This window comes from Schistocerca americana, chromosome X, assembly GCF_021461395.2.
Source record: "Schistocerca americana isolate TAMUIC-IGC-003095 chromosome X, iqSchAmer2.1, whole genome shotgun sequence".
NCBI classification, from domain to species: Eukaryota; Metazoa; Arthropoda; class Insecta; order Orthoptera; family Acrididae; genus Schistocerca; species Schistocerca americana.
The window spans coordinates 848,109,120-848,132,489 of record NC_060130.1 but is presented as its reverse complement, the minus strand read 5'-3'; the positions used below and the strand labels follow the sequence as shown (position 1 = coordinate 848,132,489).

Sequence of the window (23,370 nt, the reverse complement as noted above, 5' to 3'; positions counted from 1 at the left end):
TTCCTGCCCGGATCGCATCGCGGACTTCCTCATCAGTCACCTCCGACATCAAGTCAATCGCCGCATCTCCTGGGATACCACCGAAGTTGAGCTGTGAGACTTCCTCGATCAACTCTGGGGAATGTGGAACTGCGGCGTAGAGCTGCCGGTAGTGGGCGTGAAGCACATTCCCTATGGCAGATTGGGTTACGTAGCGACGCCCTTCTTGATCCGTTAGGACGTGAATCAATTTTCGGCGTCGATTTTGTCGTTCTTGGATGATATGGTACATCGACGGATGTTCATGAGGCATGCGATCAGCAGTACGAGATCGTACTATCGCCCCTTCCAAATGCCGTCGCATGAGATTGGAGATTTGGGCCTTAGCTTGGTTCATCCTTGTATGGCGCTCAGGGGAGGCTGGCATCGTGGAGCATTCTCGTAGGATCCTGTAGTAAAAGTCCATAGTGCTCTTCCTCCAGGCGACAACATCTTTGCCATACCGGATTAAAGTTTTTCGAAGAGCAGGTTTTTTCACACTGGATCCACCAGGATATGGTAGACGGATACGTGGGTCGGCGTCTATTACATGTGATCCAAGTGTCTTCTATTAGAAGTCGACAGTTAGGTGAATTAAGAAATGCCGTGTTCAGTTTCCATAAACCACGTCCGTGCCATACTGCCTGTCTTGTGAGAACAACATCACAGAAGTAAGCCTCATGGTCTGAGAAAGCAACAGGCCAGATTTCAGCCTGTCGAGTGTGTTGAATTAGGGATCGCGAGATGTAGATGCGATCCAGTCGGCTAGAGGAGTGCGCAGTGTGGTACGTAAAGCCCAAAAGATCACCGTGAACATGTCTCCACGTATCGACAAATTGTAGCCGCGTGACGACTGTTTCCAGAGCTGCGCATGGTGAGTGACGCGGCAATTGATCCTGAGGTCGCTGGGTGCAGTTGAAGTCTCCACCCATGATCCAGTCATCGTGTGGTCCCATAAAAAGGGGTGTGACTTCATTCGCGAAGAAGGCATTGCGTTCACGACGGTAGCTGGAGCCCGACGGCGCATAAATATTGATGATGCGTACACCAAAGAGAGTAAGGGCCATACCTCTGCCGCTGGGGAGGTATAGGACATCTTCGGCAGGAAGACCTTCGCGTAAGATGATGGCAACACCACTACCGGTGTCCGAAGCGGGAGAAAGATGCACCGTGAAGCCATGTGGTGGTGAAAAATCGGCGACATGCACTTCCTGAAAAAGCGCAATATCTATGTCCGCATCATAAATCATATCGCGGAGCAGCGCTAGTTTGTGGGGCGCACGAATGGTCGCGAGGTTAATCGTTGCGACACGATAATGCTGGTGTTGGAGTCCCACAGGCACAGGCGGGGCTTCCTCTTCAGGAGCGAGAGGTCGTCGATCTTGCCGGTCCGCTGAAGAGGCTGCTATTGTGGAGAGTTTGCGGGTGCGGGCGCAACCGATGGGGGTGCCCCATCATCAGCAGCATCCACCCCAGTCCCTTCGATCTCCACGTCGTCCGCCCAGGAGACTGATACTGCGGTAGGGCATCGGCTGTGCACGTCATCCACGTGGAGAGGAGACGTAGTTTTCGTCTCATCGGATAGGCTCTCTTCAACGTCGACCTGTGGGGGCGACGGCGTCAGTAAGGAGGGGTGTTCGTTGCCAGTGGTCGCCTGTGGCGGGTCTTTCGCATCAGCCTTTCGGTCATCAAAGATCGGTTTGTCGTCCATCTTCGGGTCTGCATCCCCGGTATCCATCCGTAGAATGGATTCATCAGGGGGTGTACGGCTACGTTTCTTTCTCTTTCGTGTCGACCCTTGTTTTCGAACAAGTCGTTCAGAGTCCGATTGCGGGTGGCTTTCGTCTGACTCCGGACCAGTCTGAAGGAAAGCAGAAGTAGGTACCACTCCCGGATCAACGTCCATCTCAGTAGCATTTTCAGTCACAGTGCTGCGATGATTCGGCAGGTTAGGATCTGGCGTCTGGGGAACCTCAGAAGGAATCTCAGGAGCGGTTGCATCTACCTGATCAGACGACGTCAACGGAGCAGGTAGACTCTGTGTAGACGTGCTACCTTCCTGGGCAACCTTGGCGTATGTGACAGGGATCTGAGTCATCATTGCTGGGGACGCTTCCTCGCCGACCGGCGTCTGGATCAGGCGGCGTCGCATGCAGGCGGATCTGACGTGGCCTTCTTGTCCACAACCCGCACACGTTCGGGGTTGGCCGTCGTACATGACAATGGCTCGCACTCCGCCAATGGTCAGGTATGATGGAATATGTTTTTTCAGTTCAATTTTGACCTGACGCACACCATTAAGGACATGGTAGGTCGTGAAGGTTTGCCATTTTTCCTCTACGTAACTGATGACGTTACCGTATGGTTGTAACGCAGAGACAACTTCGTCCTTCGGCACTTCAAAAGGTAGTTCAAACACCCTAATCGTGCGTTGACCGTACTCTGCGAGTTCAAGTGTTACAGCTCCGACGTGACCATCAGAGTATTTGAACTTAAGTCCATTGGCATGGCGGCGAATAACATCTTCACACACCTCGGTGTTTGTCATTTTAATATGAACGACACTACTCGTGATCGAAAAATGGATTCCGATAACGTGGTTAGGATCTAAACGAACTTCTTCACGTATGAACGTTTCAACTTCATGTGCACGAGGTCGCGCATGTTCAGCTGGGAAGGAAACTTTAAGGGTCGCACGGCGGTAAGCGCTCGACATGTTGTTCACGGTGGACGGACGCAAGCCTGAAAGCTACGACGCTGAAGTAAACAACGCCTGCAGCGGAGCACTGGCCGGCGCGCGGGGCCGTCCGCACGCTGCCACGGCTGAGAGCCGACTGCCATTTGAGCTACCGAAGCATGACTCACGCCCGGTACTCACAGCTTTACTTCTGCCAATATCTCGTCTCCTACCTTCCAAACTTTACAGAAGCTCTCCTGCGAACCTTGCAGAACTAGCACTCCTGAAAGAAAAGGCTACTGCGGAGACATGGCTTAGCCACTGCCTGGGGGATGTTTCCAGAATAAGATTTTCACTCTGCAGCGGAGTGTGCGCTGATATGAAACTTCCTGGCAGATTAAAACTGTGTGCCCGACCGAGACTTGAACTCGGGACCTTTGCCTTTCGCGGGCAAGTGCTCTACCATCTGAGCTACCGAAGCACAACTCACGCCCGCTACTCACAGCTTTACTTCTGCCAGTATCTGAGTGCGTGAGTCGTGCTTCGGTAGCTCAGATGGTAGAGCACTTGCCCGCGAAAGGCAAAGGTCCCGAGTTCGAGTCTCGGTCGGGCACACAGTTTTAATCTGCCAGGAAGTTTCAATTTCACAATTGCTTTTTGATGTATCTTCTCAAACACCATCTCTTCAAACTGTGCTGTACGAAAAATCACTTACCGAGAATCTGTACCAACTTTCCGCGGCTTGAGCGACCCAGTTTCTGTCCGGGGATAATTTTCTTCCCATTTGATTCCGCTTGTTGCTAAACCTTCATCTGTACGTTCGTTCGATTTTCGGAGCACTAGACTTTACTGCACCTTTTAACGAGTATTACCCCATTACTGAAACAACCAGTTATTAACTGTAAAAACAAAAAAAGTAGGAGTACTGTGCGATATGGTCAAGAAGACGGCGCGATGCCGGCGGGCCGCCGTGTCATCCTGCGCGATGTGGCGTCATTCGGATGCGGTACGGTGGGTGGTTACACCACTCTGCCGGTCGTTTCGGCTTTCTAGGTGTGGAGCTGCTACTCCTCATTCAAGTAGCTCTTCACTTGGCATCAAGAGTCTAAGTGGACCCAGTTCCACTCCTCGCACCAAGAACAAATCCCCGGCATTAAAGAGAACTGAACTTCGGGTTCTCCGCAGAACAGTCAGACTCGCTGACCGCTCGGCTACAAAGGTGGACCACGAACTGCAAACACTGCTAAAACTCCACCGTGGACGCAACACAGACAATGGTGTATTGTTTTTCAAAGTAACACCACATCGTCAATTGGGGCAGACAGTTCTTTTTCTTTTTTTTTTTTAATGAAGTACAAGCGGTTTACAAACGTACCCCCCCCCCCCTCCCTCCCCCCCCCCCCCCACTCGTTGCTCATTCATTTGCTCGTACTCGCTGAAATTTTCATTTCTGACCATTTGTTCCTTATCTCAAAATATTCGGATTAGGTTGCTCTACCGTCCACTGCATATACAGGGTGTTACAAAAAGGTACGGCCAAACTTTCAGGAAACATTCCTCACACACAAAGAAAGAAAATATGTTATGTGGACATGTGTCCGGAAACGCTTACTTTCCGCGTTAGAGCTCATTTTATTACTTCTCTTCAAATCACATTAATCATGGAATGGAAACACACAGCAACAGAACGTACCAGCCTGACTTCAAACACTTTGTTACAGGAAATGTTCAAAATGTCCTCCGTTAGCGAGGATACATGCAGCCACCCTCCGTCGCATGGAATCCCTTATGCGCTGATGCAGCCCTGGAGAATGGCGTATTGTATCACAGCCGTCCACAATACGAGCACGAAGAGTCTCTATATTTGGTACCGGGGTTGCGTAGACAAGAGCTTGCAAATGCCCCCCATAAATGAAAGTCAAGAGGGTTGAGGTCAGGAGAGCGTGGAGGCCATGGAATTGGTCCGCCTCTACCAATCCATCGGTCACCGAATCTGATGTTGAGAAGCGTACGAACACTTCGACTGAAATGTGCAGAAGCTCCATCGTGCATCAACCACATGTTGTGTCGTACTTGTAAAGGCACATGTTCTAGCAGCACAGGTAGAGTATCCCGTATGAAATCATGATAACGTGCTCCATTGAGCGTAGGTGGAAGGACATGGGGCCCAATCAAGGCATCACCAACAATGTCTGCCCAAACGTTCACAGAAAATCTGTGTTGATGACGTGATTGCACAATTGCGTGCGGATTCTCGTCAGCCCACACATGTTGATTGTGAAAATATACAATTTGATCACGTTGGAATGAAGCCTCATCCGCAAAGAGAACATTTGCACTGAAATGAGGATTGATGCATTGTTGGATGAACCATTCGCAGTAGTGTACCCGTGGAGGCCAATCAGCTGCTGATAGTGCCTGCACACGCTGTACATGGTACGGAAACAACTGGTTCTCCCGTAGCACTCTCCATACAGTGACGTGGTCAACGTTACCTTGTACAGCAGCAACTTCTCTGACGCTGACATTAGGGTTATCGTCAACTGCACGAAGAATTGCCTCGTCCATTGCAGGTGTCCTCGTCGTTCTAGGTCTTCCCCAGTCGCGAGTCATAGGCTGTAATGTTCCGCGCTCCCTAAGACGCCGATCAATTGCTTCGAACGTCTTCCTGTCGGGACACCTTCGTTCTGGAAATCTGTCTCGATACAAACGTACCGCGCCACGGCTATTGCCTCTTGCTAATTCATACATCAAATGGGCATCTGCCAACTCCGCATTTGTAAACATTGCACTGACTGCACGTTCGTGATGAACACTAACCTGTCGATGCTACGTACTGATGTGCTTGATGCTAGTACTGTAGAGCAATGAGTCGCATGTCAACACAAGCACCGAAGTCAACAATACCTTCCTTCAATTGGGCCAACTGGCGGTGAATCGAGGAAGTACAGTACATACTGACGAAACTAAAATGAGCTCTAACATGGAAATTAAGCGTTTCAGCACACATGTGTACATAACATCTTTTGTTTATTTGTGTTTGAGGAATGTTTCCTGAAAGTTTGGCCGTACCTTTTTGTAACACCCTGTATATCAAATTTGTGGTGTAATAGTTCATTTTGAGAACCAAGGAAAACATTGATAGTTGTTTTAATGCGATGTACATGGGTCAAAACCAACTAGTATCTTAAAGGTTTCGTTGGTCAACAGTTGTTGTGCCATCTATTCTCGAAACTGTGATGCGCTTGAAATTCTTTAGGGCATATACTCATTTATTTCAGAGTAATTATTTTTATTTGGTTTGAAATAAGATTCTGTGGTGTGTTCTGTAGAAGTGTGGTAATTTATGATACTATATTAAGCCTTTGATGTACGGACAATGAGCAATTCTTTTAGTTTTTTTCTCCATCTGAAATAGTTGTTCTTACATCCTGTTTTGTGATTATGTTTTCATAGCACTTGGATTTATCATTTTCATGGTTTGAAAAAACGTGACTTTTCTAGATAAGAAGAAGGAGTATGCTATTTGAAATTTAGTTTGGGTGAAAGCATTAGAACATGTCTCCCTGATCCCAAAAACATGTATGAATGTAACAGCCCTTTTTTGTAGCAACAATAATTTTTCTAGATATATCCCAGAAGCACAGCCACAGAGCGCTATTGCGTAGTATAGTGTGGGGAAAATTCAGCCTTAGTACATTATTTACAGCGTTTTTTTGGACAGTGGGTTAAACAGCTGGCTGAGAAAATACAGTATCCTGATCACTTGCTCACACACACACGCACACAGTTTAAAGAGTTTTCCTAACTGAGATTTGCATAATTCCAGGAATTTATAGCCTCTGCAGATCACATATAATATTTGTATATCCCTTATGTGAATTACGTTCTTTTAGCCGCAATAGCTGCAGTTTTATAGTATTAACTTTTAGGTCTTTCGGCGTATCGGATGTGACTAAGCAGTTGTATATACGTAAGCTGAAAAATCTTATATTTTCTTCTCTTTCTCACTGTAAAATACTAGAGAGCTGTCATCAACATAAGTATTTATGTGAGATTTAAATAGCCCTGTAATGCCTTTTATATTCACAATAACAGAAATGGTCCTGTGACATGCCCTGAATTATTGTTTCGATTGTTTACTGAATTTTCATATTCCTTGTTTTTCAATTGGATGCTGTTTACAGTAATTTAGGAATGCGTTTAGTAGGCCAGGTGACGTTATATACCCTTAACTTTCTCAACAAGCGTGCATTGTTTCCTGTATCAAATGGCTTTGTGAGGTCATAATACACGTTTCTCGGTTCAGGGAGACCTTTTCTGATGCTCTCACCCAAAGTAAATCTTACCAGATATACTCTTTGTACTTATGTTCATTGCATTTTTCCTTCGCTAAAGATACCTTATACTCTTTGTGCGAAAATTCGGTAATAGCCACAATGGTGCTATGATATTTTTTAAAGCCATGCTGGATGTCCGCTACGAGATTGTCTCTTGTGAAGAAAACACTAACTTGAACCAGCACCACTGACTTAAGGAACTTACTAAATACGACAATCAGTTATATCAATCTATAATTCGAGACTCCGTTCTTTGGTCCTGTGTTATGCACTTGGTCTTACTGTGCTCATTTTCAGGTCGCTAAGAAAGGTGCAGCCCTTAACCCTCCAACTAATAATGTATTTAATCCGTTTATTGATTTAACTATATTTAATTACTGTACAAGAGTGTCCGACCGAAATTTTAGAATATTTGTTTTTAGGCATTTAGCTACTTTGAATATACCGAGTTCTTTTGCTTCTTTTAATGTGAAGTCCTGATCTGTCATGTAGCAGTGAAATGGTTTCAGTTGTTGGTGTATGCCTGAGATTATAATGTTATTTAGGATGATAAAATGTTTGTTGAAGACATTCCAAACGTATTTGGGTCTCGTATTAGTTGACCCACCTGTGTGACGATTACGGTTTCCACTTTCGTGTTGTAGGATAGTTCATGGTATTCGTTAACGAGTTTCTAGGAAATATGCCTTTCATTTGCTGACGGATCTATTTTACTCCTGTGAATTTGTTTCCTAAGACTGAGAAGTCCTGTTTTAAAAATTTAGCTTGCAATTAGAATCCTTTTCCTTAAAAACCTGAAATGTGGATGATGTATAGAGCTCATAAAAGTCTTGTACATTTTCTAAGCTTATCTACATTCTCTGCTAGTTTTAATCTGACATTTTCTGTGCTGATTTGGAGTCTGGAATGATATATTTTTTAATGTTGACAACAGGGCTCAAAATAAACCATCGTAATCAGACCTACAGAATGTCAAATTAAAAAACCTTTCAGCCGTCTCAATTTCCAAATTGTTGTTTTATTGAGCAACCACTTTCGGCGATATATTACTCCATCTTCAGACCCCACGTCAGATTCCCACGTCTGGTCCAGTCAAAATAGGGGCCAGCATTCAATGACTGGTACCCATTGATTTCTACTTGAGGCAGCGATCTCTTCAATGATCACTTCAGTCATCACCTGGACAGTCGGTAGTTGATGATTAAAGTGATCGCTGTCTGAAATAGAAATTAACTGATGCCAGTCATCGAATGCTGGCCCCTATTTTGACTGGGCCAAAGGTGGGAATCTTGATACACGAAACTGGTTGCTCAATAAAAGAACAATTAGCACATTTAGAAGGCTGAAAGGTGTTTTGATTTGGCATTATGTACTGAACAGCCGAGGTTCCGTAAACATCTGTATAAAGATGAACATACAGAGACTAGTCAGACCCAGTTTATTCAATTTATCATATCATCTTTGGAATTGATAGACAGTGCCCCAGTTCCTATTTACCGGTACTATTATATTTTTGAGTGAGTTGACATTCGAAATGTTTAAGTATCGTGTTCAACAACTTTTCCCAATGAAAGTAATATTTATAAATCTAATTAGTTAACTATAAAAATTAGAGTAATGTAATTTGAAGGTTCTGAACCGAACACGACACTCTTCATATTTACTGAGTATTAAACAATTTATCTTACTAGAGGATGAATCTGTTACGCTGATGTTTGTCGATGCCACTCGCACATTCGCAGCATTACCCGAATTTAGATTATCTGATAATTTTATATCGATAACGTGGGAGAATTCAGATCCTTGCTTCTGCATTTTGTGGGCGATTTATACACAGCACTTCGTACTCTGATCGAGCGAGGTAGCGCAGTGGTTAGCACACTGGACTCGCATTCGGGAGGCCAACGGTTCAAACGCGCGCCCGACCATCCAGATTTAGGTTTTCCTGGATTTTTCTAAATCGCTTCAGGCTAATGCTGGTATGGTTCGTTTGAATGGGCACGGCCGATTTCCTTCCCTAATCCAAGCTTGTGCTCCGCCTCTAATGACCTTGTTTTCGACGGGACGTTAAACACTAATCTTCTCCTCCTCACTTTGTACTCTGTTGTCTCGTTCATAGCGGTGACAAAATTCAACAGGCAATACAAAAAATTAAAAGGGTGAGATATTTACGAGTGTATTAAAATTACTAAAAAGATTTTCAAACTGAGCAGAGTCACAAACATGAAAATCTATACAGAGTGCTTCAAAAAAACGTTTACAGACTGGTATGGTACATCGGGCACACATACAACAAGGCGCAGTAATCACATAGGAACCGGGGATCGTAAATACCACGAGAGGGCGCTACGGTCACGAGAGGGTATACAAACACGGGCGGAGAGCAGCGAGACTGTCGCCATTCACGCCTTGGGAGCGTTGGCAGTAACAAGGCTAGCTTGATGCACAGCGAAATGGCTGAGGTGCATTCGATGTATGGCTCGGCCAACTGCAATGCACCAGAAGCCGTTCGATTGGTTCAAATGGCTCTAAGCACTATGGGACTTAACATCTGAGGTCATCAGTCCCCTAGAACTTAGAACTACTTAAACCTAAGGACATCGCACACAAGCATGCCTGAGGCAGGATTCGAACCTGCGACCGTAGCAGCAGCGCGGTTCCGGACTAAAGCACCTAGAACCGCTCGGTCACAGCGGCCGGCCCGTGCGATTGCATCGTGTGAAATATCCCGATGGATATGTGCCGTGCCCCACATTACTCGTTACCCAGCATCGCCGATTATGTGAAACCGAATCGTTCCACGTGCACAAATCGGGTTCTGATCGCCAACGAACTACACGGACAGTTGCGGCGGAAGAAAGCGTTCTCCAAAGGGTGCAGCGAAAGCCGTCAATAAGTACAGAGGTGTACCCCGCCCCATTGATATACCCCACCCCTCCGTCTGGCGCATTGTACATGACGAGGGACTGCAACAGTTTCATTTTCAACGGGCCCAGGCATTGCAGCCGGGGTCTACAACAAGCGCATGGGATTTCCTCGGTGGTTTCTGCAGGAGTCCACTGCAGTTCGAAGCTTCACCGCGAGTGTCCATTTCACCGATGACCGTTCTCACTCGAGGGTGTGATGAACGTCCACAACCTGTATACGAGGGCGTATGTGAACCCGTATACTACACGTACGCATGCTTCACAATGCAAATTTACCCTAAAAGTGGACTGACATCGTCAGAGCCTGTTTAATTGGACCATACATTCTCCGAGATCGACCTGATGGTCGCACGTATCTCGCATTCCTGCCAGAGGTTCTGCCGGAGATGCTGCGTTGATGTTCCCATGCCTATTCGTTGCCGCATTCGATTTCAGCACGATGGAGCCTCCAGGCACTGGACCAGTCGCATGGCCACCACGATCACTAGATCTGTCCCCAATAGATTTTTTCCTATGGTGGCATATGAAGGGCCTTTTGAATGAAACACTTGTTACCTAGTGGGCAGGATTGTTGCGTCAGCAGGATGTCTTCGACATACACCAGGTGCCTTTGAGAGGGTGCGCCGTTCAATGCAGCGACGATGTCAGGCGTGTCTTGATGCATGTGGATAAAAATCTGAGCACCTTCTGGTCACGTACCTCTGAGAGGGTGCGCCGTTCAATGTATCGATGATGTCAGCCGTGTCTTGATGCATGTGGATAAAAATTTGGGCATCTCCTGTAGTGAGCGTCCATTTGCAGCATGTAACTAAATAGTTGCAATGCCATTTAGTAGCCTCGGATGGACTTTTCAACCCCTGGTTCCCATGTGATCACTGATCCTTGTCGTATGCTCAATGTGCCACGTCAGTTGTAGACGGTGTTTTGACTCACCCTGTATATATATTTTCTCTTCATCGTGGGATCACGCTGCGCCAGGAAACGGTAAATTAGGAGACAGATTAGTTCTGTGGGATTGTAAGGATTGGGTTAGTATGGAATCTGGAGAGTTCGGATGTGGACCTTCATATAATTCCTTCGGATTTGTTGCATGACAGCCGGCCGAAGTGGCCGTGCGGTTAAATGCGCTGCAGTCTGGAACCGCGAGACCGCTACGGTCGCAGGTTCGAATCCTGCCTCGGGCATGGATGTTTGTGATGTCCTTAGGTTAGTTAGGTTTAACTAGTTCTAAGTTCTAGGGGACTAATGACCTCAGCAGTTGAGTCCCATAGTGCTCAGAGCCATTTGAGCCAAGAATTGTTGCATGACAAGGTAGTTGGGGTACGTGTAAGAAAGAAGGAAATCAGGTCATAGGAATTGGGTGCGTTGGAAATGATGGAATATATACATCTACATCTACATTGATACTCTTCAAATCACATTCAAGTGCCTGGCAGAGGGCTCATCGAACCATCTTCACAATTCTCTATTATTTCAATCTCGTATAGCACGCGGAAGAATGAACACCTGTATCTTTGCGTACGAGCTCTGACTTCCCTTATTTTATCGTCGTGATCGTTCATCCCTATGTAGGCCAGTGTCAACAAAATATTTTCGCATTCGAACGAGAAAGTTATTGATTGGAATTTCGTGAGAAATTTCCGTCGCATCGGAAAACGCTTTTCTTTTAACGATTTCCATCCCAAATCCTGTATCATTTCTGTGGCACTCTCTCCCATATTTCGCGATAATACAAAACGTGTTGCCTTTCTTTGGACTTTTTCGATGTACTCCTTCAGTCCTATCTGGTAAGGATCTCACACCGCGCAGCAGCATTCTAAAAGACGACGGACAAGCTAGTGTAGGCAGTCTCCTTAGTAGGTCTGTTACATTTTCTAAGTGGCCTGCCAATAAAACGCAGTCTTTGGTTAGCCTTCTCCACAACATTTTCTATGTGTTCCTTCCAATTCAAGTTGTTCGTAACTGTAATACGTAGGTATTTAGTTGAATTTACGGCTTTTAGATTAGACTGATTTATCTTGTAACTGAAGTTTAACAAGTTCCTTTTAGCACTCATGTGGATGACCTCACACTTTTCGTTATTTAGGGTCAACTGCCACTTTTCGCGCCATTCAGATATCTTTTCTAAATTGTTTTGCGGTTTGTTTCGATCTTATGATGACATTATTAGTCGATAAACAACAGAGTCGTCTGCAAACAACCGAAGACGGCTACTCAGATTGTCTCCAAAATCGGTTATATAGATAAGGAACAGCAAAGGGCCTATAACACTACCTTGAGGACCGCCAGAAATCACTTCTGTTTTACTCGATGACTTTCTGTCAATTACTACGAACTGTGACCTCTCTGACAGGAAATCACAAATCCAGTCACACGACTGAGACGATATTCCATAAGCACGCAATTTCACTACGAGCCGCTTTTGTGGTACAGTGTCAAAAGCATTCCGGAAATCCAGAAATACGGAATCGATCTGAAATCCCTCGTCAATAGCACTCAACACTTCATGTGAATAAAGAGCTAGTTTCACAGGAACGATGTTTCCTAAACCCATGTTGACTGTGTGTCAATAGACCGTTTTCTTCGAGGTAATTCATAATGTTCGAACACAATATATGTTCTAAAAGCTTGCTGCATATCGACGTTAATGATAAAGGCCTGTAATTTAGTGGATTCCACCTCCAACCTTTCTTGAATATTGGTGTGACCTGTGCAACTTTCCAGTATTTGGGTACGGATCTTTCGTCGAGCGAACGGTTGTATATGATCGTTAAGTATGGAGCTAATGCATCAGCATACTCTAAAAGGAACGTAGTTGGTATACAGTCTGGACCAGAAGACTTGCTTTTATTAAGTGATTTATGTTGCTTCACTACTCCGAGGATATTTTCTTCTACGTTACTCATGTTGGCAGCTGTTCTCGATTCTAATTCTGGAATATTTACTTCGTCTTCTTTTGTGAAGGCATTTAGGAAGGCTGTGTTTAGTAACTCTGCTTTGGTAGCACTGTCTTCGATAGTATCTCCATTGCTGTCGCGCAGGGAAGGCATTGATTCTTTCTTGCCGCTAACATATTTCACGTAAGACCAGAATCTCTTTGGATTTTCTGCCAGGTTTCGAGACAAAGTTTCGTTGCAGAAACTATTATAGGCATCTCGCATTGAAGTCCGCGCTAAATTTCGAGCTTCTGTAAAATGTCACCAACCTTGGGGATTTTGCGTCTATTTAAATTTGGCACGTTTGTTTCGTTGTTTCTGCAACAGTTTTCTAACCCGTTTTATGTACCAAGGAGGATCAGCTCTGTCGTTTGTTAATTTATTTGGTATAAATCTCTCAATTGCTGCCGAGACTATTTCTTTGAATTTAAGCCACATCTGGTGTACACTTATATTATTAATTTGGAATGAGTGGAGATTGTCTCTTAGGAAGGCGTCCAGTGAATTTTTATCTGCTTTTTTGAATTGATATATTTTTCGCTTATTTTTCGAGGATTTGGGGATTACAATATTCACTCTCGCTACGACAACTCTGTGTTCACTAATCCCTGAATCGGTTTTGATGCTCGTTATTAACTCAGGATTATATGTTGCTAAGAGGTCAAGTGTGTTTTCACAACCGTTTACTATTCGCGTGGGCTCATGAACTAACTGCTCGAAATAATTTTCAGAGAATGCGTTCAGCACAATTTCGGATGATATTTTATGCGTGCCTCCGGAATTAAACATGTATTTTCGCCAACATATCGGGGGTAGATTAAAGTCGCCACCAACTACACTCCTGGAAATGGAAAAAGGAACACATTGACACCGGTGTGTCAGACCCACCATACTTGCTCCGGACACTACGAGAGGGCTGTACAAGCAATGATCACACGCACGGCACAGCGGACACACCAGGAACCGCGGTGTTGGCCGTCGAATGGCGCTAGCTGCGCAGCATTTGTGCACCGCCGCCGTCAGTGTCAGCCAGTTTGCCGTGGCATACGGAGCTCCATCGCAGTCTTTAACACTGGTAGCATGCCGCGACAGCGTGGACGTGAACCGTATGTGCAGTTGACGGACTTTGAGCGAGGGCGTATAGTGGGCATGCGGGAGGCCGGGTGGACGTACCGCCGAATTGCTCAACACGTGGGGCGTGAGGTCTCCACAGTACATCGATGTAGTCGCCAGTGGTCGGCGGAAGGTGCACGTGCCCATCGACCTGGGACCGGACCGCAGCGACGCACGGATGCACGTCAAGACCGTAGGATCCTACGCAGTGCCGTAGGGGACCGCACCGCCACTTCCCAGCAAATTAGGGACACTGTTGCTCCTGGGGTATCGGCGAGGACCATTCGCAACCGTCTCCATGAAGCTGGGCTACGGTCCCGCACACCGTTAGGCCGTCTTCCGCTAACGCCCCAACATTGTGCAGCCCGCCTCCAGTGGTGTCGCGACAGGCGTGAATGGAGGGACGAATGGAAACGTGTCGCCTTCAGCGATGAGAGTCGCTTCTGCCTTGGTGCCAATGATGGTCGTATGCGTGTTTGGCGCCGTGCAGGTGAGCGCCACAATCAGGACTGCATACGACCGAGGCACACAGGGCCAACACCCGGCATCATGGTGTGGGGTGCGATCTCCTACACTGGCCGTACACCACTGGTGATCGTCGAGGGGACACTGAATAGTGCACAGTACATCCAAACCGTCATCGAACCCATCGTTCTACCATTCCTAGACCGGCAAGGGAACTTGCTGTTCCAACAGGACAATGCACGTCCGCATGTATCCCGTGCCACCCAACGTGCTCTAGAAAGTGTAAGTCAACTACCCTGGCCAGCAAGATCTCCAGATCTGTCCCCCATTGAGCATGTTTGGGACTGGATGAAGCGTTGTCTCACGCGGTCTGCACGTCCAGCACGAACGCTGGTCCAACTGAGGCGCCAGGTGGAAATGGCATGGCAAGCCGTTCCACAGGACTACATCCAGCACCTCTACGATCGTCTCCATGGGAGAATAGCAGCCTGCATTGCTGCGAAAGGTGGATATACACTGTACTAGTGCCGACATTGTGCATGCTCTGTTGCTTGTGTCTATGTGCCTGTGGTTCTGTCAGTGTGATCATGTGATGTATCTGACCCCAGGAATGTGTCAATAAAGTTTCCCCTTCCTGGGACAATGAATTCACGGTGTTCTTATTTCAATTTCCAGGAGTGTATTATCGTATGAGTCGGGTACATGTTTGAAATCAAACTCAAGTTTTCTTTGAAGTGTTTTGCCATTATTTCCACATGTCGTATGGTAATAGAAGGACTGCAACGAACGTGGCAAACTGATTTCATTGGTCGCTATAATACTAGCCAGAGTACCATCAGCACACGGCGAAGGTATTAGATAAGTATTCAAAAATCATCTGCCCTGTCCCAGCTACAGAAAATACTGGAAAAGAAGTTATCTATGCAATCAAAGAATTTTCTGTGCACATATATAGCTCGTAAACCAGGAAAATGGTACAAATGGCTATGAGCACTATGGGACTTAACATCTCAGGTCATCAGTCCCCTAGAACTTAGAACTACTTAAATCTAACTAACCTAAGGACATCACACACATTCATGCCCGATGCAGGATTCGAACCTGCGACCGTAGCGGTCGCACGGTTCCAGACTGCAGCGCCTAGAATCGCTCTGTCACAACGGCCGGCCCCATATCGGGGAATTACGTATATCGTAGTAGACATATGTATTGAACATTATTATTTAACACTCACGCTGATAAAGCGTGTATCGTGGAGTGGTTGAACAAAATTATAAAGAGTTGTATGTGAATATGATAACGAACAAACGCCAGAAACATGTCGTTATCATGTTATTGATCACAGAAAATTTTTTGGACGAGTTAATCACTAATCTACCTGTAGAGCTGTACATCACAGGATATAATTTTTGTGGGCCTGTAACTAAATTGTGTAAAATGATAACATGTAGTGATCGCGAAATAAATTTTTGGGAAGTTTGTAAGCCAAACTGTTCAAGTATTACTTAACAAAGCAATGACTATACTCATTCATTCATTCATGTTTCATAAATCTCATCAAGAAGGCTGTGGAACGAATGAAGTTATTCATTAACAAATGAGTTGTAAATTACAGAAGCTTAGTCTATGCACTGTTTAACAATAACCTGTCACTATGCTATTGATGCTAATGCCACTAAATTTAATCGGGTAAATTAGGAAGAGAACTCCTACTGTGAGAAAGGGCAGCTGCTCTACTAGATAGTCGCCGGTAGCTTAACAGTATGGCCTGCAGTGTGGAGAGCGGTCCAGAAGCCGTTCCTCCCCACGCGGGTACGAGCCGCGTGGTACCAGGTGGTGAACGGGAAGGTTGTAACACGACAAAGGCTGCACGCTATTGGGATGACGGATTCCCCCCTTTGCCCACGTTGCCACCTCGTGGATACTGAAGAACACCGTTTAACATGTGGATCGGCGTTAGAGGTATGGCTGCTAGTGCAGAAGATCCTCGCCTGCTACCTACGTATCGCGCCTCGCACAATTGAGCCACGGCTCCTCCTTTGTCCAGAGGATACTTATTTCCCACCTGCGAAGACTCACGCTCTCACATGGTTTAAAGACATGTCCATATATTACCTCTTTCGATATGATGAGAAGATGGTACTTGATTACTGGCAATTTCTCTAGGACAGTCATAGCACACTTGAGTGTACACCCCGATACCGACAACTATTTGCGAACTATTTGCGCAGTGTCTTCGATAACCCCCCTCACAGTTGGGGAGTACCGGGCAGAGGATGACCGCCGTCGTGGAGCTCCACACGCTGCGAAATGTTTTATCAATTTGGAACATGGAATCTGTACGCAGATGAGCCACGCACATGGAATGGCGTGAGGGATTAGGTTACCTTTTTTTTCTTTATTATCTATCATCATACTATTAGTTTCAAATTATATTTCCTAGTTTAGAAGGAACTCTTGTCTCTGTTGTTACTACGGATTTACATTCTAATTTTGTTTGTCGTAACTGAAAGACGCCTTGTTTCATATAAAAAAAAAGTTGCTAGAGAAAATATTTACAGTTACAACAAAATATAAAATAAAATAAAATAAAAAAAATAAAAAAAAGTGGTCAGCGAGACGGAATGTCCTACCTAACGGTCCGGGTTCGATTTCCAGCTGGGTCGGAGAATCTACAATAAAAAAAGGGGGTAGCTTCAAAAAAAAAGGAAAAAAAAACAGTTACCGAGCGAGCTGGTGCAGTGGTTAGCACACTGAACTCGCATTCGGGAGGACGACGGTTCAAACCCGCGTCCTGCCGTCCTGATTTAGGTTTTGCGTGATTTCGCTTTTGGCAATTGCCAGGATGGTTCTTTTGAAAGGGCACGACCGACTTCCTTCCCTAATCCGATGGGACCGATGACCTCGCTGTTAAGTCCCCTCCCCCAAATCAACCAACTATACAATGGTATTTTTCAAACAAAACAGTTACCTACATCGGTAAATACCTAGTACTATTGGCAGTACATTACTGTTCGTCACGAAGCTTTACACGGAACGCCGCCACCTGCCACGCAGCCAACAAAACCCCCAATCTCCGAATCCAGACACTCAACAATTTCTAGAAAGAGTGGCCAACGAGTTACAAAATACAGGGCGATTCCGTGATGATGTCATAAACTTTCAGGTATGATGGACAAGGATAAATGTATCAATTTGAGGTAAGGGACCCTGATCCTGAAACGACCCAGTCTAAAATTATTCGCGAAAATCGTCTTGAGACCTCTGACAGCGGAATCCATGTACTGGTACTGTTCTTGTTAAGATTGTAGGGTAGGCAGTTCGACGAGCACGTAGGTGGAGAGGTTGGGATAGTGACCCAGGTAATCCAATGCCGATGTACTGTAGTAGACTGCATTCTGTGTTCACAAGTTGAAATGCGTAACGTTGATGGTTTGTACTTAGCGATTTTCTGGACAATTTGTGATCCTTCCTTTGAATGATCACAGACTGATTTTTCAAGTAAGATTTTTAACCTTCACGTTCGTAGTCACACAATGTTCATAAATTTACAAGACTTCTAAAGGTGTGAAAAATAATTGATACCGGTTTCCTGTTAATAGTTGGCAAGTTAAGTAAAAATGTCATTGATACAGGAATGTATGCGGAGCTTTTAAAAGCTGGTGTTCCGAGACGATTATGTCACATGCGGTTACATGAAACAAGCTAGGAGGAAACTGAATAAAATATTAAATCACTGTAGAGTAAAGACGCACATAGATATAAAGAAATATCAAGATGATTTGTGAAGACCAGTGCACCATATATAATTTCTGTATTCAAGTCACCAGTACACAGTGTCTTTTAGGTGTGATCAGTTTTCACATAGATTAAAATACTCACTAACAAAGACACACCGAGTGAGGTGGCGCAGTGGTTAGCATACTGGACTCGCATTCGGGAGGACGACGGTCCAGACCAGCGCCCGGCCATTCTCATTTAGGTTTTCCGTGGTTTCCCTAAATCACTTTAGGCAAATTCCAGGATGATTCCCTTGAAAGGGCACGGCCGACTTCCTTTTCTATCCTTCCCTAATCCGATGGGACCGATAACCTCGCTGTTTGTTCTCCTCCCCAAAAATCAACCAACCAACCAATAAAAACACTTGCTAAAAAGGGAAAAAAGACAATGCAGACAATTTCAGGCAAATATCCTTTCTACCAATGTTTACTATAGTATCTGAAAAGGCAGTGCATAAGGGAATAGTATCATATTACACTATACACAATTTATTGTTACACTAGCAGCTTGGCTTAAGGAGAAGAGCCTCAGCAGCAGAAAATGTGTGTGAGACACTTGTAGAGCTGCTTTATAAATTTAGGGCAGTTGGTGTCTTATGACTTGGCAAAAGTATGTGATTGTATGGACCACACTGCTGACTTGCATAAGTTGAAACATATCTCTGTATGTATAAACGAACTGCCACTAAATAAGACAGGAGATTTAAAAAGAGAATCAACTTGCAGGTGGTATACACTATGTGATCAAAAGTATCCGGACACCTGGCTGAAAATGACTTACAAGTTCATGGCACCCTCCATCGGTAATGTTGGAATTCAATATAGTGCTGGCCCACCCATAGCCTTGATGACAACTTCCACTCTCGCAGGTATACATTCAATCAGGTGCTGGAAGGTTTCTTGGGGAATGGCAGCCCATTCTTCACGGAGTGCTGCACTGAGGAGAGGTATTGATGTCGGTCGGTGAGGCCTGGCACAAATTCGTCGTTCCAAAACATCCCAAAGGTGTTCTGTAGGATTCAGGTCAGGACTTTTTGCAGGCCAATCCATTACAGGGATGTTATTGTCATGTAATCACTCCGTCACAGGCCGTCCATTATGAACGGGTGCTCGATGGTGTTTAAAGATGCAATCGCCATCCCCGAATTGCTCTTCAACAGTGGGAAGCAAGAAGGTGGTTAAAACATCAATGTAGGCCTGTGCTGTGTGAGTTCCACGCAAAGCAGGGAGTGCAAGCCCCCTCCATGAAAAACACGACCGCACCATAGCACCACCGCCTCCGAATTTTACTGTTGGTACTACACACGCTGGCAGATGACGTTCATCAGGCATTCGCCATACCAACACCCTGCCATCGGATCGCCACATTGTGTACCGTGATTCGTCACTCCACACAACGTTTTTCCATTGTTCAATAGTCCAATGTTATCCTCCTTACACCAAGCGAGGCGTCGTTTGGCATTTACCAGCGTGATGTGTGGCTTATGAGCAGCCACTCGATCATGAAATCCAAGTTTTCTCACCTCCCGCCTAACTGTCATAGTACTTGCAGTGGATCCTGACGCAGTTTGGAATTCATGTTTGATGGTCTGGGTAGATGTCTGCCTATTACACATTACGACCCTCTTCAACTGTCGGCGGTCTCTGTCAGTCAACAGACGAGGTCAGCCTGTACGCTTTTGTGCTGCACGTGTCCCTTCACGTTTCCACTTCACTATCACATCGGAAATAGTGGACTTAAGGATGTTTAGGAGTGTGGAAATCTCGCTTACAGACGTATGACACAAGTGGCACCCAATCATCTGATCACGTTCGAAGCCAGTGAGTTTCGCAGAGCGCCCCACTCTGCTCTTTCACGATGTCTAATGACTACTGGGGTTGCCACCTGGCAGTAGGTGGCAGCACAATGCACCTAATATGAAAAACGTATGCTTTTGGGGGCGTTCGGATAGTGTCATAGTGTACGTGTCATTGTGAAAGATGCTGAATTTAATGTAAATTATGTAGTAAATAACTTGTGGCTTACAAAAATAGATTGATGCTTAACTACAACAAAGCACGGTGCGTCTAATTTCTGACTCGAAACTCTTGGGAGTGAAGTGCTGTTGTTACAAGCTGACCAAACAATTAGTGATGTTGAACAATGTAAGTTGGTAGCATTGGAGACACATGGAAAGCTGTAGTGAAAGTATTAGATTCAGGGTCACGTGCGGGAACTGTTGTTGGACTCTTTGCTACAAAAATAATCATGTGGAAATGTTGTTTACATCAGACATATTATTTTGTGCCGTATAGTATTTTGGAGCAACTCCGTGACTTCATAAAAAAAAAAATACCGTCAGTCAGGGAAAAGGTCAGTCAGAACTCTCTACAGTGTCAGTTCGCGAATTCCGTACATGCCGTTGTTGAAGCGACTCAGAATTCTAACTTTACTATCCCTGCACGTATACTCCCTCATGTGGTTTATGGTTAATAATGTGGAATCTTTCACACGAAATTGCCACATGCATTCAGTAAATACTAGGCAGAGACACCATTTACACTTGAATAAGACTTCTTTAACCCAGCAAACGCAGGCATCGTCTGCAGGGGACTGTGCGACCGTCAGGAAGTAATGTAAAGACAAACCGCTACAGATCGCTTTCTAGTTGCTTGTCTTTTGATTAGTTTCACTCTGCCAACGAGAGTATCTTGAGATATTCAACGTCTCATGGTAACACGTCAAAAAAACCTGAATATCTTAAAATGCTGTCGTTGGCAGAGCAAAATAATAACAGACGAGCTGTGGCGGTTTGTCTGTAACTCTTGTACAGAAAGGTGTGCACTAGTCTACAAATACCATTTCAGTCGCCTTTCAGCAGAATTGAAAAACAAGTACATAAGCGGGATAATGTTGACAATTATAGACCTATTTCTATGCCATCGGTGTTTGCTAAAGTTATCGAGAGGGTTGTATATACAAGGTTACTGCAGCATTTAAATTCACATAATTTGCTGTCAAATGTACAGTTTGGTTTTAGAAATGGCTTAACAACTGAAAATGCTATAGTCTTTTTTCTCTGTGAGGTTTTGGACGGATTAAATAAAAGGTTGCGAACGTTAGGTGTTTTCTTTGATTTAACGAAGGCTTTTGACTGTGTTGACCACAAAATATTACTGCAGAAGTTGGAACATTATGGAGTAAGGGGAGTAGCTTACAATTGGTTCGCCTCCTACTTTAAGAACAGAAAGCAGAAGGTAATCCTCCGCAATATTGAGAGTGGTAATGATGTTCAGTCCCAATGGGGCACTGTTAAATGGGGCGTTCCCCAAGGGTCGGTGCTGGGGCCACTGCTGTTCCATATTTATGTAAATGATATGCCTTCTAGTATTACAGGTGATTCAAAAATATTTCTGTTTGCTGATGACACCACCTTGGTAGTGAAGGATCTTGTGTGTAATATTGAAACATAATCAAATAATGTAGTTCATGATATAAGTTCGTGGCTTGTGGAAAATAATTTGATGGTAAATTACAGTAAGACTCAGTTTTTACAGTTTCCAACCCACAATTCAACAAGAACTGACATTTTAATCAGACAGAATGGGCATGTTATAAGCGAGACGGAACAGTTCAAGTTCCTAGGCGTACGGATAGATAGTAAGCTGTTGTGGAAAGCCCATGTTCAGGATCTTGTTCAGAAACTAAAAGCCGCTTTATTTACCATTAGAACAGTATCTGAAATAAGTGACATTTCAACACGAAAAGTAGTATACTTCGCATATTTTCATACGCTTATGTCATATGGTATTATTTTTTGGGGTAATTCTTCTGATTGAAAAAGGGTATTTTTGGCTCAAAAACGGGCTGTTCGAGCTATGTATGGTGTAAGTTCGAAAACCTCTTGTCGACCCCTATTCAATAGTCTTGGAATTTTGACATTGCCCTCACAGTATGTATTTTCTTTAATGTCGTTTGTTGTTAGCAATATTAGCTTATTCCCAAGAGTTAGCAGCTTTCACTCAGTTAATACTAGGCACAAATCAAATCTGCGTGTGGAATGCACTTCCTTGACTCTTGTGCAGAAAGGAGTGCAGTATTCTGCTGCATCCATTTTCAATAAGCTACCACAAGAACTCAAAAATCTTAGCAGTAGCCCAAACACTTTTAAGTCTAAACTGAAGAGTTTCCTCATGGCTCACTCCTTCTATTCTGTCGAGGAGCTCCTGGAAGAGATAAAAAATTAAGCAAATTCCAGTGTTACATTCTTGATTTTCTTTATTTAAACTAACGACTTGTCGCCTGAATATGTTTCTTATATTTCATTTTATCTGTTTCTACAATCGTGTTATAATTTCATGTATTGACTCGTTCCATGACCATGGAGACTTCTCCTAAATGTGGTCCCACGGAACAATAAATAAATAAATAAAAATAAATAAATAAAAATAAATAAATAAAAGACACTGCAGTGCGCAGTGCCGATGGTACTGTTAACGACGACTGTGCCGCTAAAGTGGAGTTATTGAACGCAGTTTTCCGAAATTCCTTCACCAGGGAAGACGAATGGAATATTCCTGAATTTGAAACACGAACAGCTGCTAGCATGAGTTTCTTAGAAGTAGATACCTTAGGGGTTGCGAAGCAACTCAAATCGCTTGATACGGGCAAGTCTTCAGATCCAGATTGTATACTGATTAGGTTCCTTTCAGATTACGCTGATACAATAGCTCCCTACTTAGCAATCATATACAACCGCTCGCTCACCGATAGATCTGTACCTAGAGATTGAAAAATTGCGCAGGTCGCACCAGTGTTTAAGAAGGGTGGTAGGAGTAATCCATCGAACTACAGACCTATATCATTGACGTCGGTTTGCAGTAGGGTTTTAGAGCATATACTGTATTCAAACATTATGAATCACCTCGAAGGGAACGATCTATTGATACGTAATCAGCATGGTTTCAGAAAACATCGCTCTTGTGCAACGCAGCTTGCTCTTTATTCGCACGAAGTAATGGCCTCTACCGACAGGGGATCTCAAGTTGATTCCGTATTTCTAGATTTCCGGAAAGCTTTTGACACCGTTCCTCACAAGCGACTTCTAATCAAGCTGCGGGCCTATGGGGTATCGT

At 44.6% G+C, this 23,370-nt stretch overlaps 1 protein-coding gene across 2 annotated transcripts in view; it reads right to left on the bottom strand.

Annotated features, from left to right (window-relative positions):
- Positions 1-23,370, bottom strand: part of LOC124554896 (nicotinamidase) — a 328,203-nt gene that overhangs the window by 247,971 nt on the left and 56,862 nt on the right. The window lies entirely within an intron of this gene.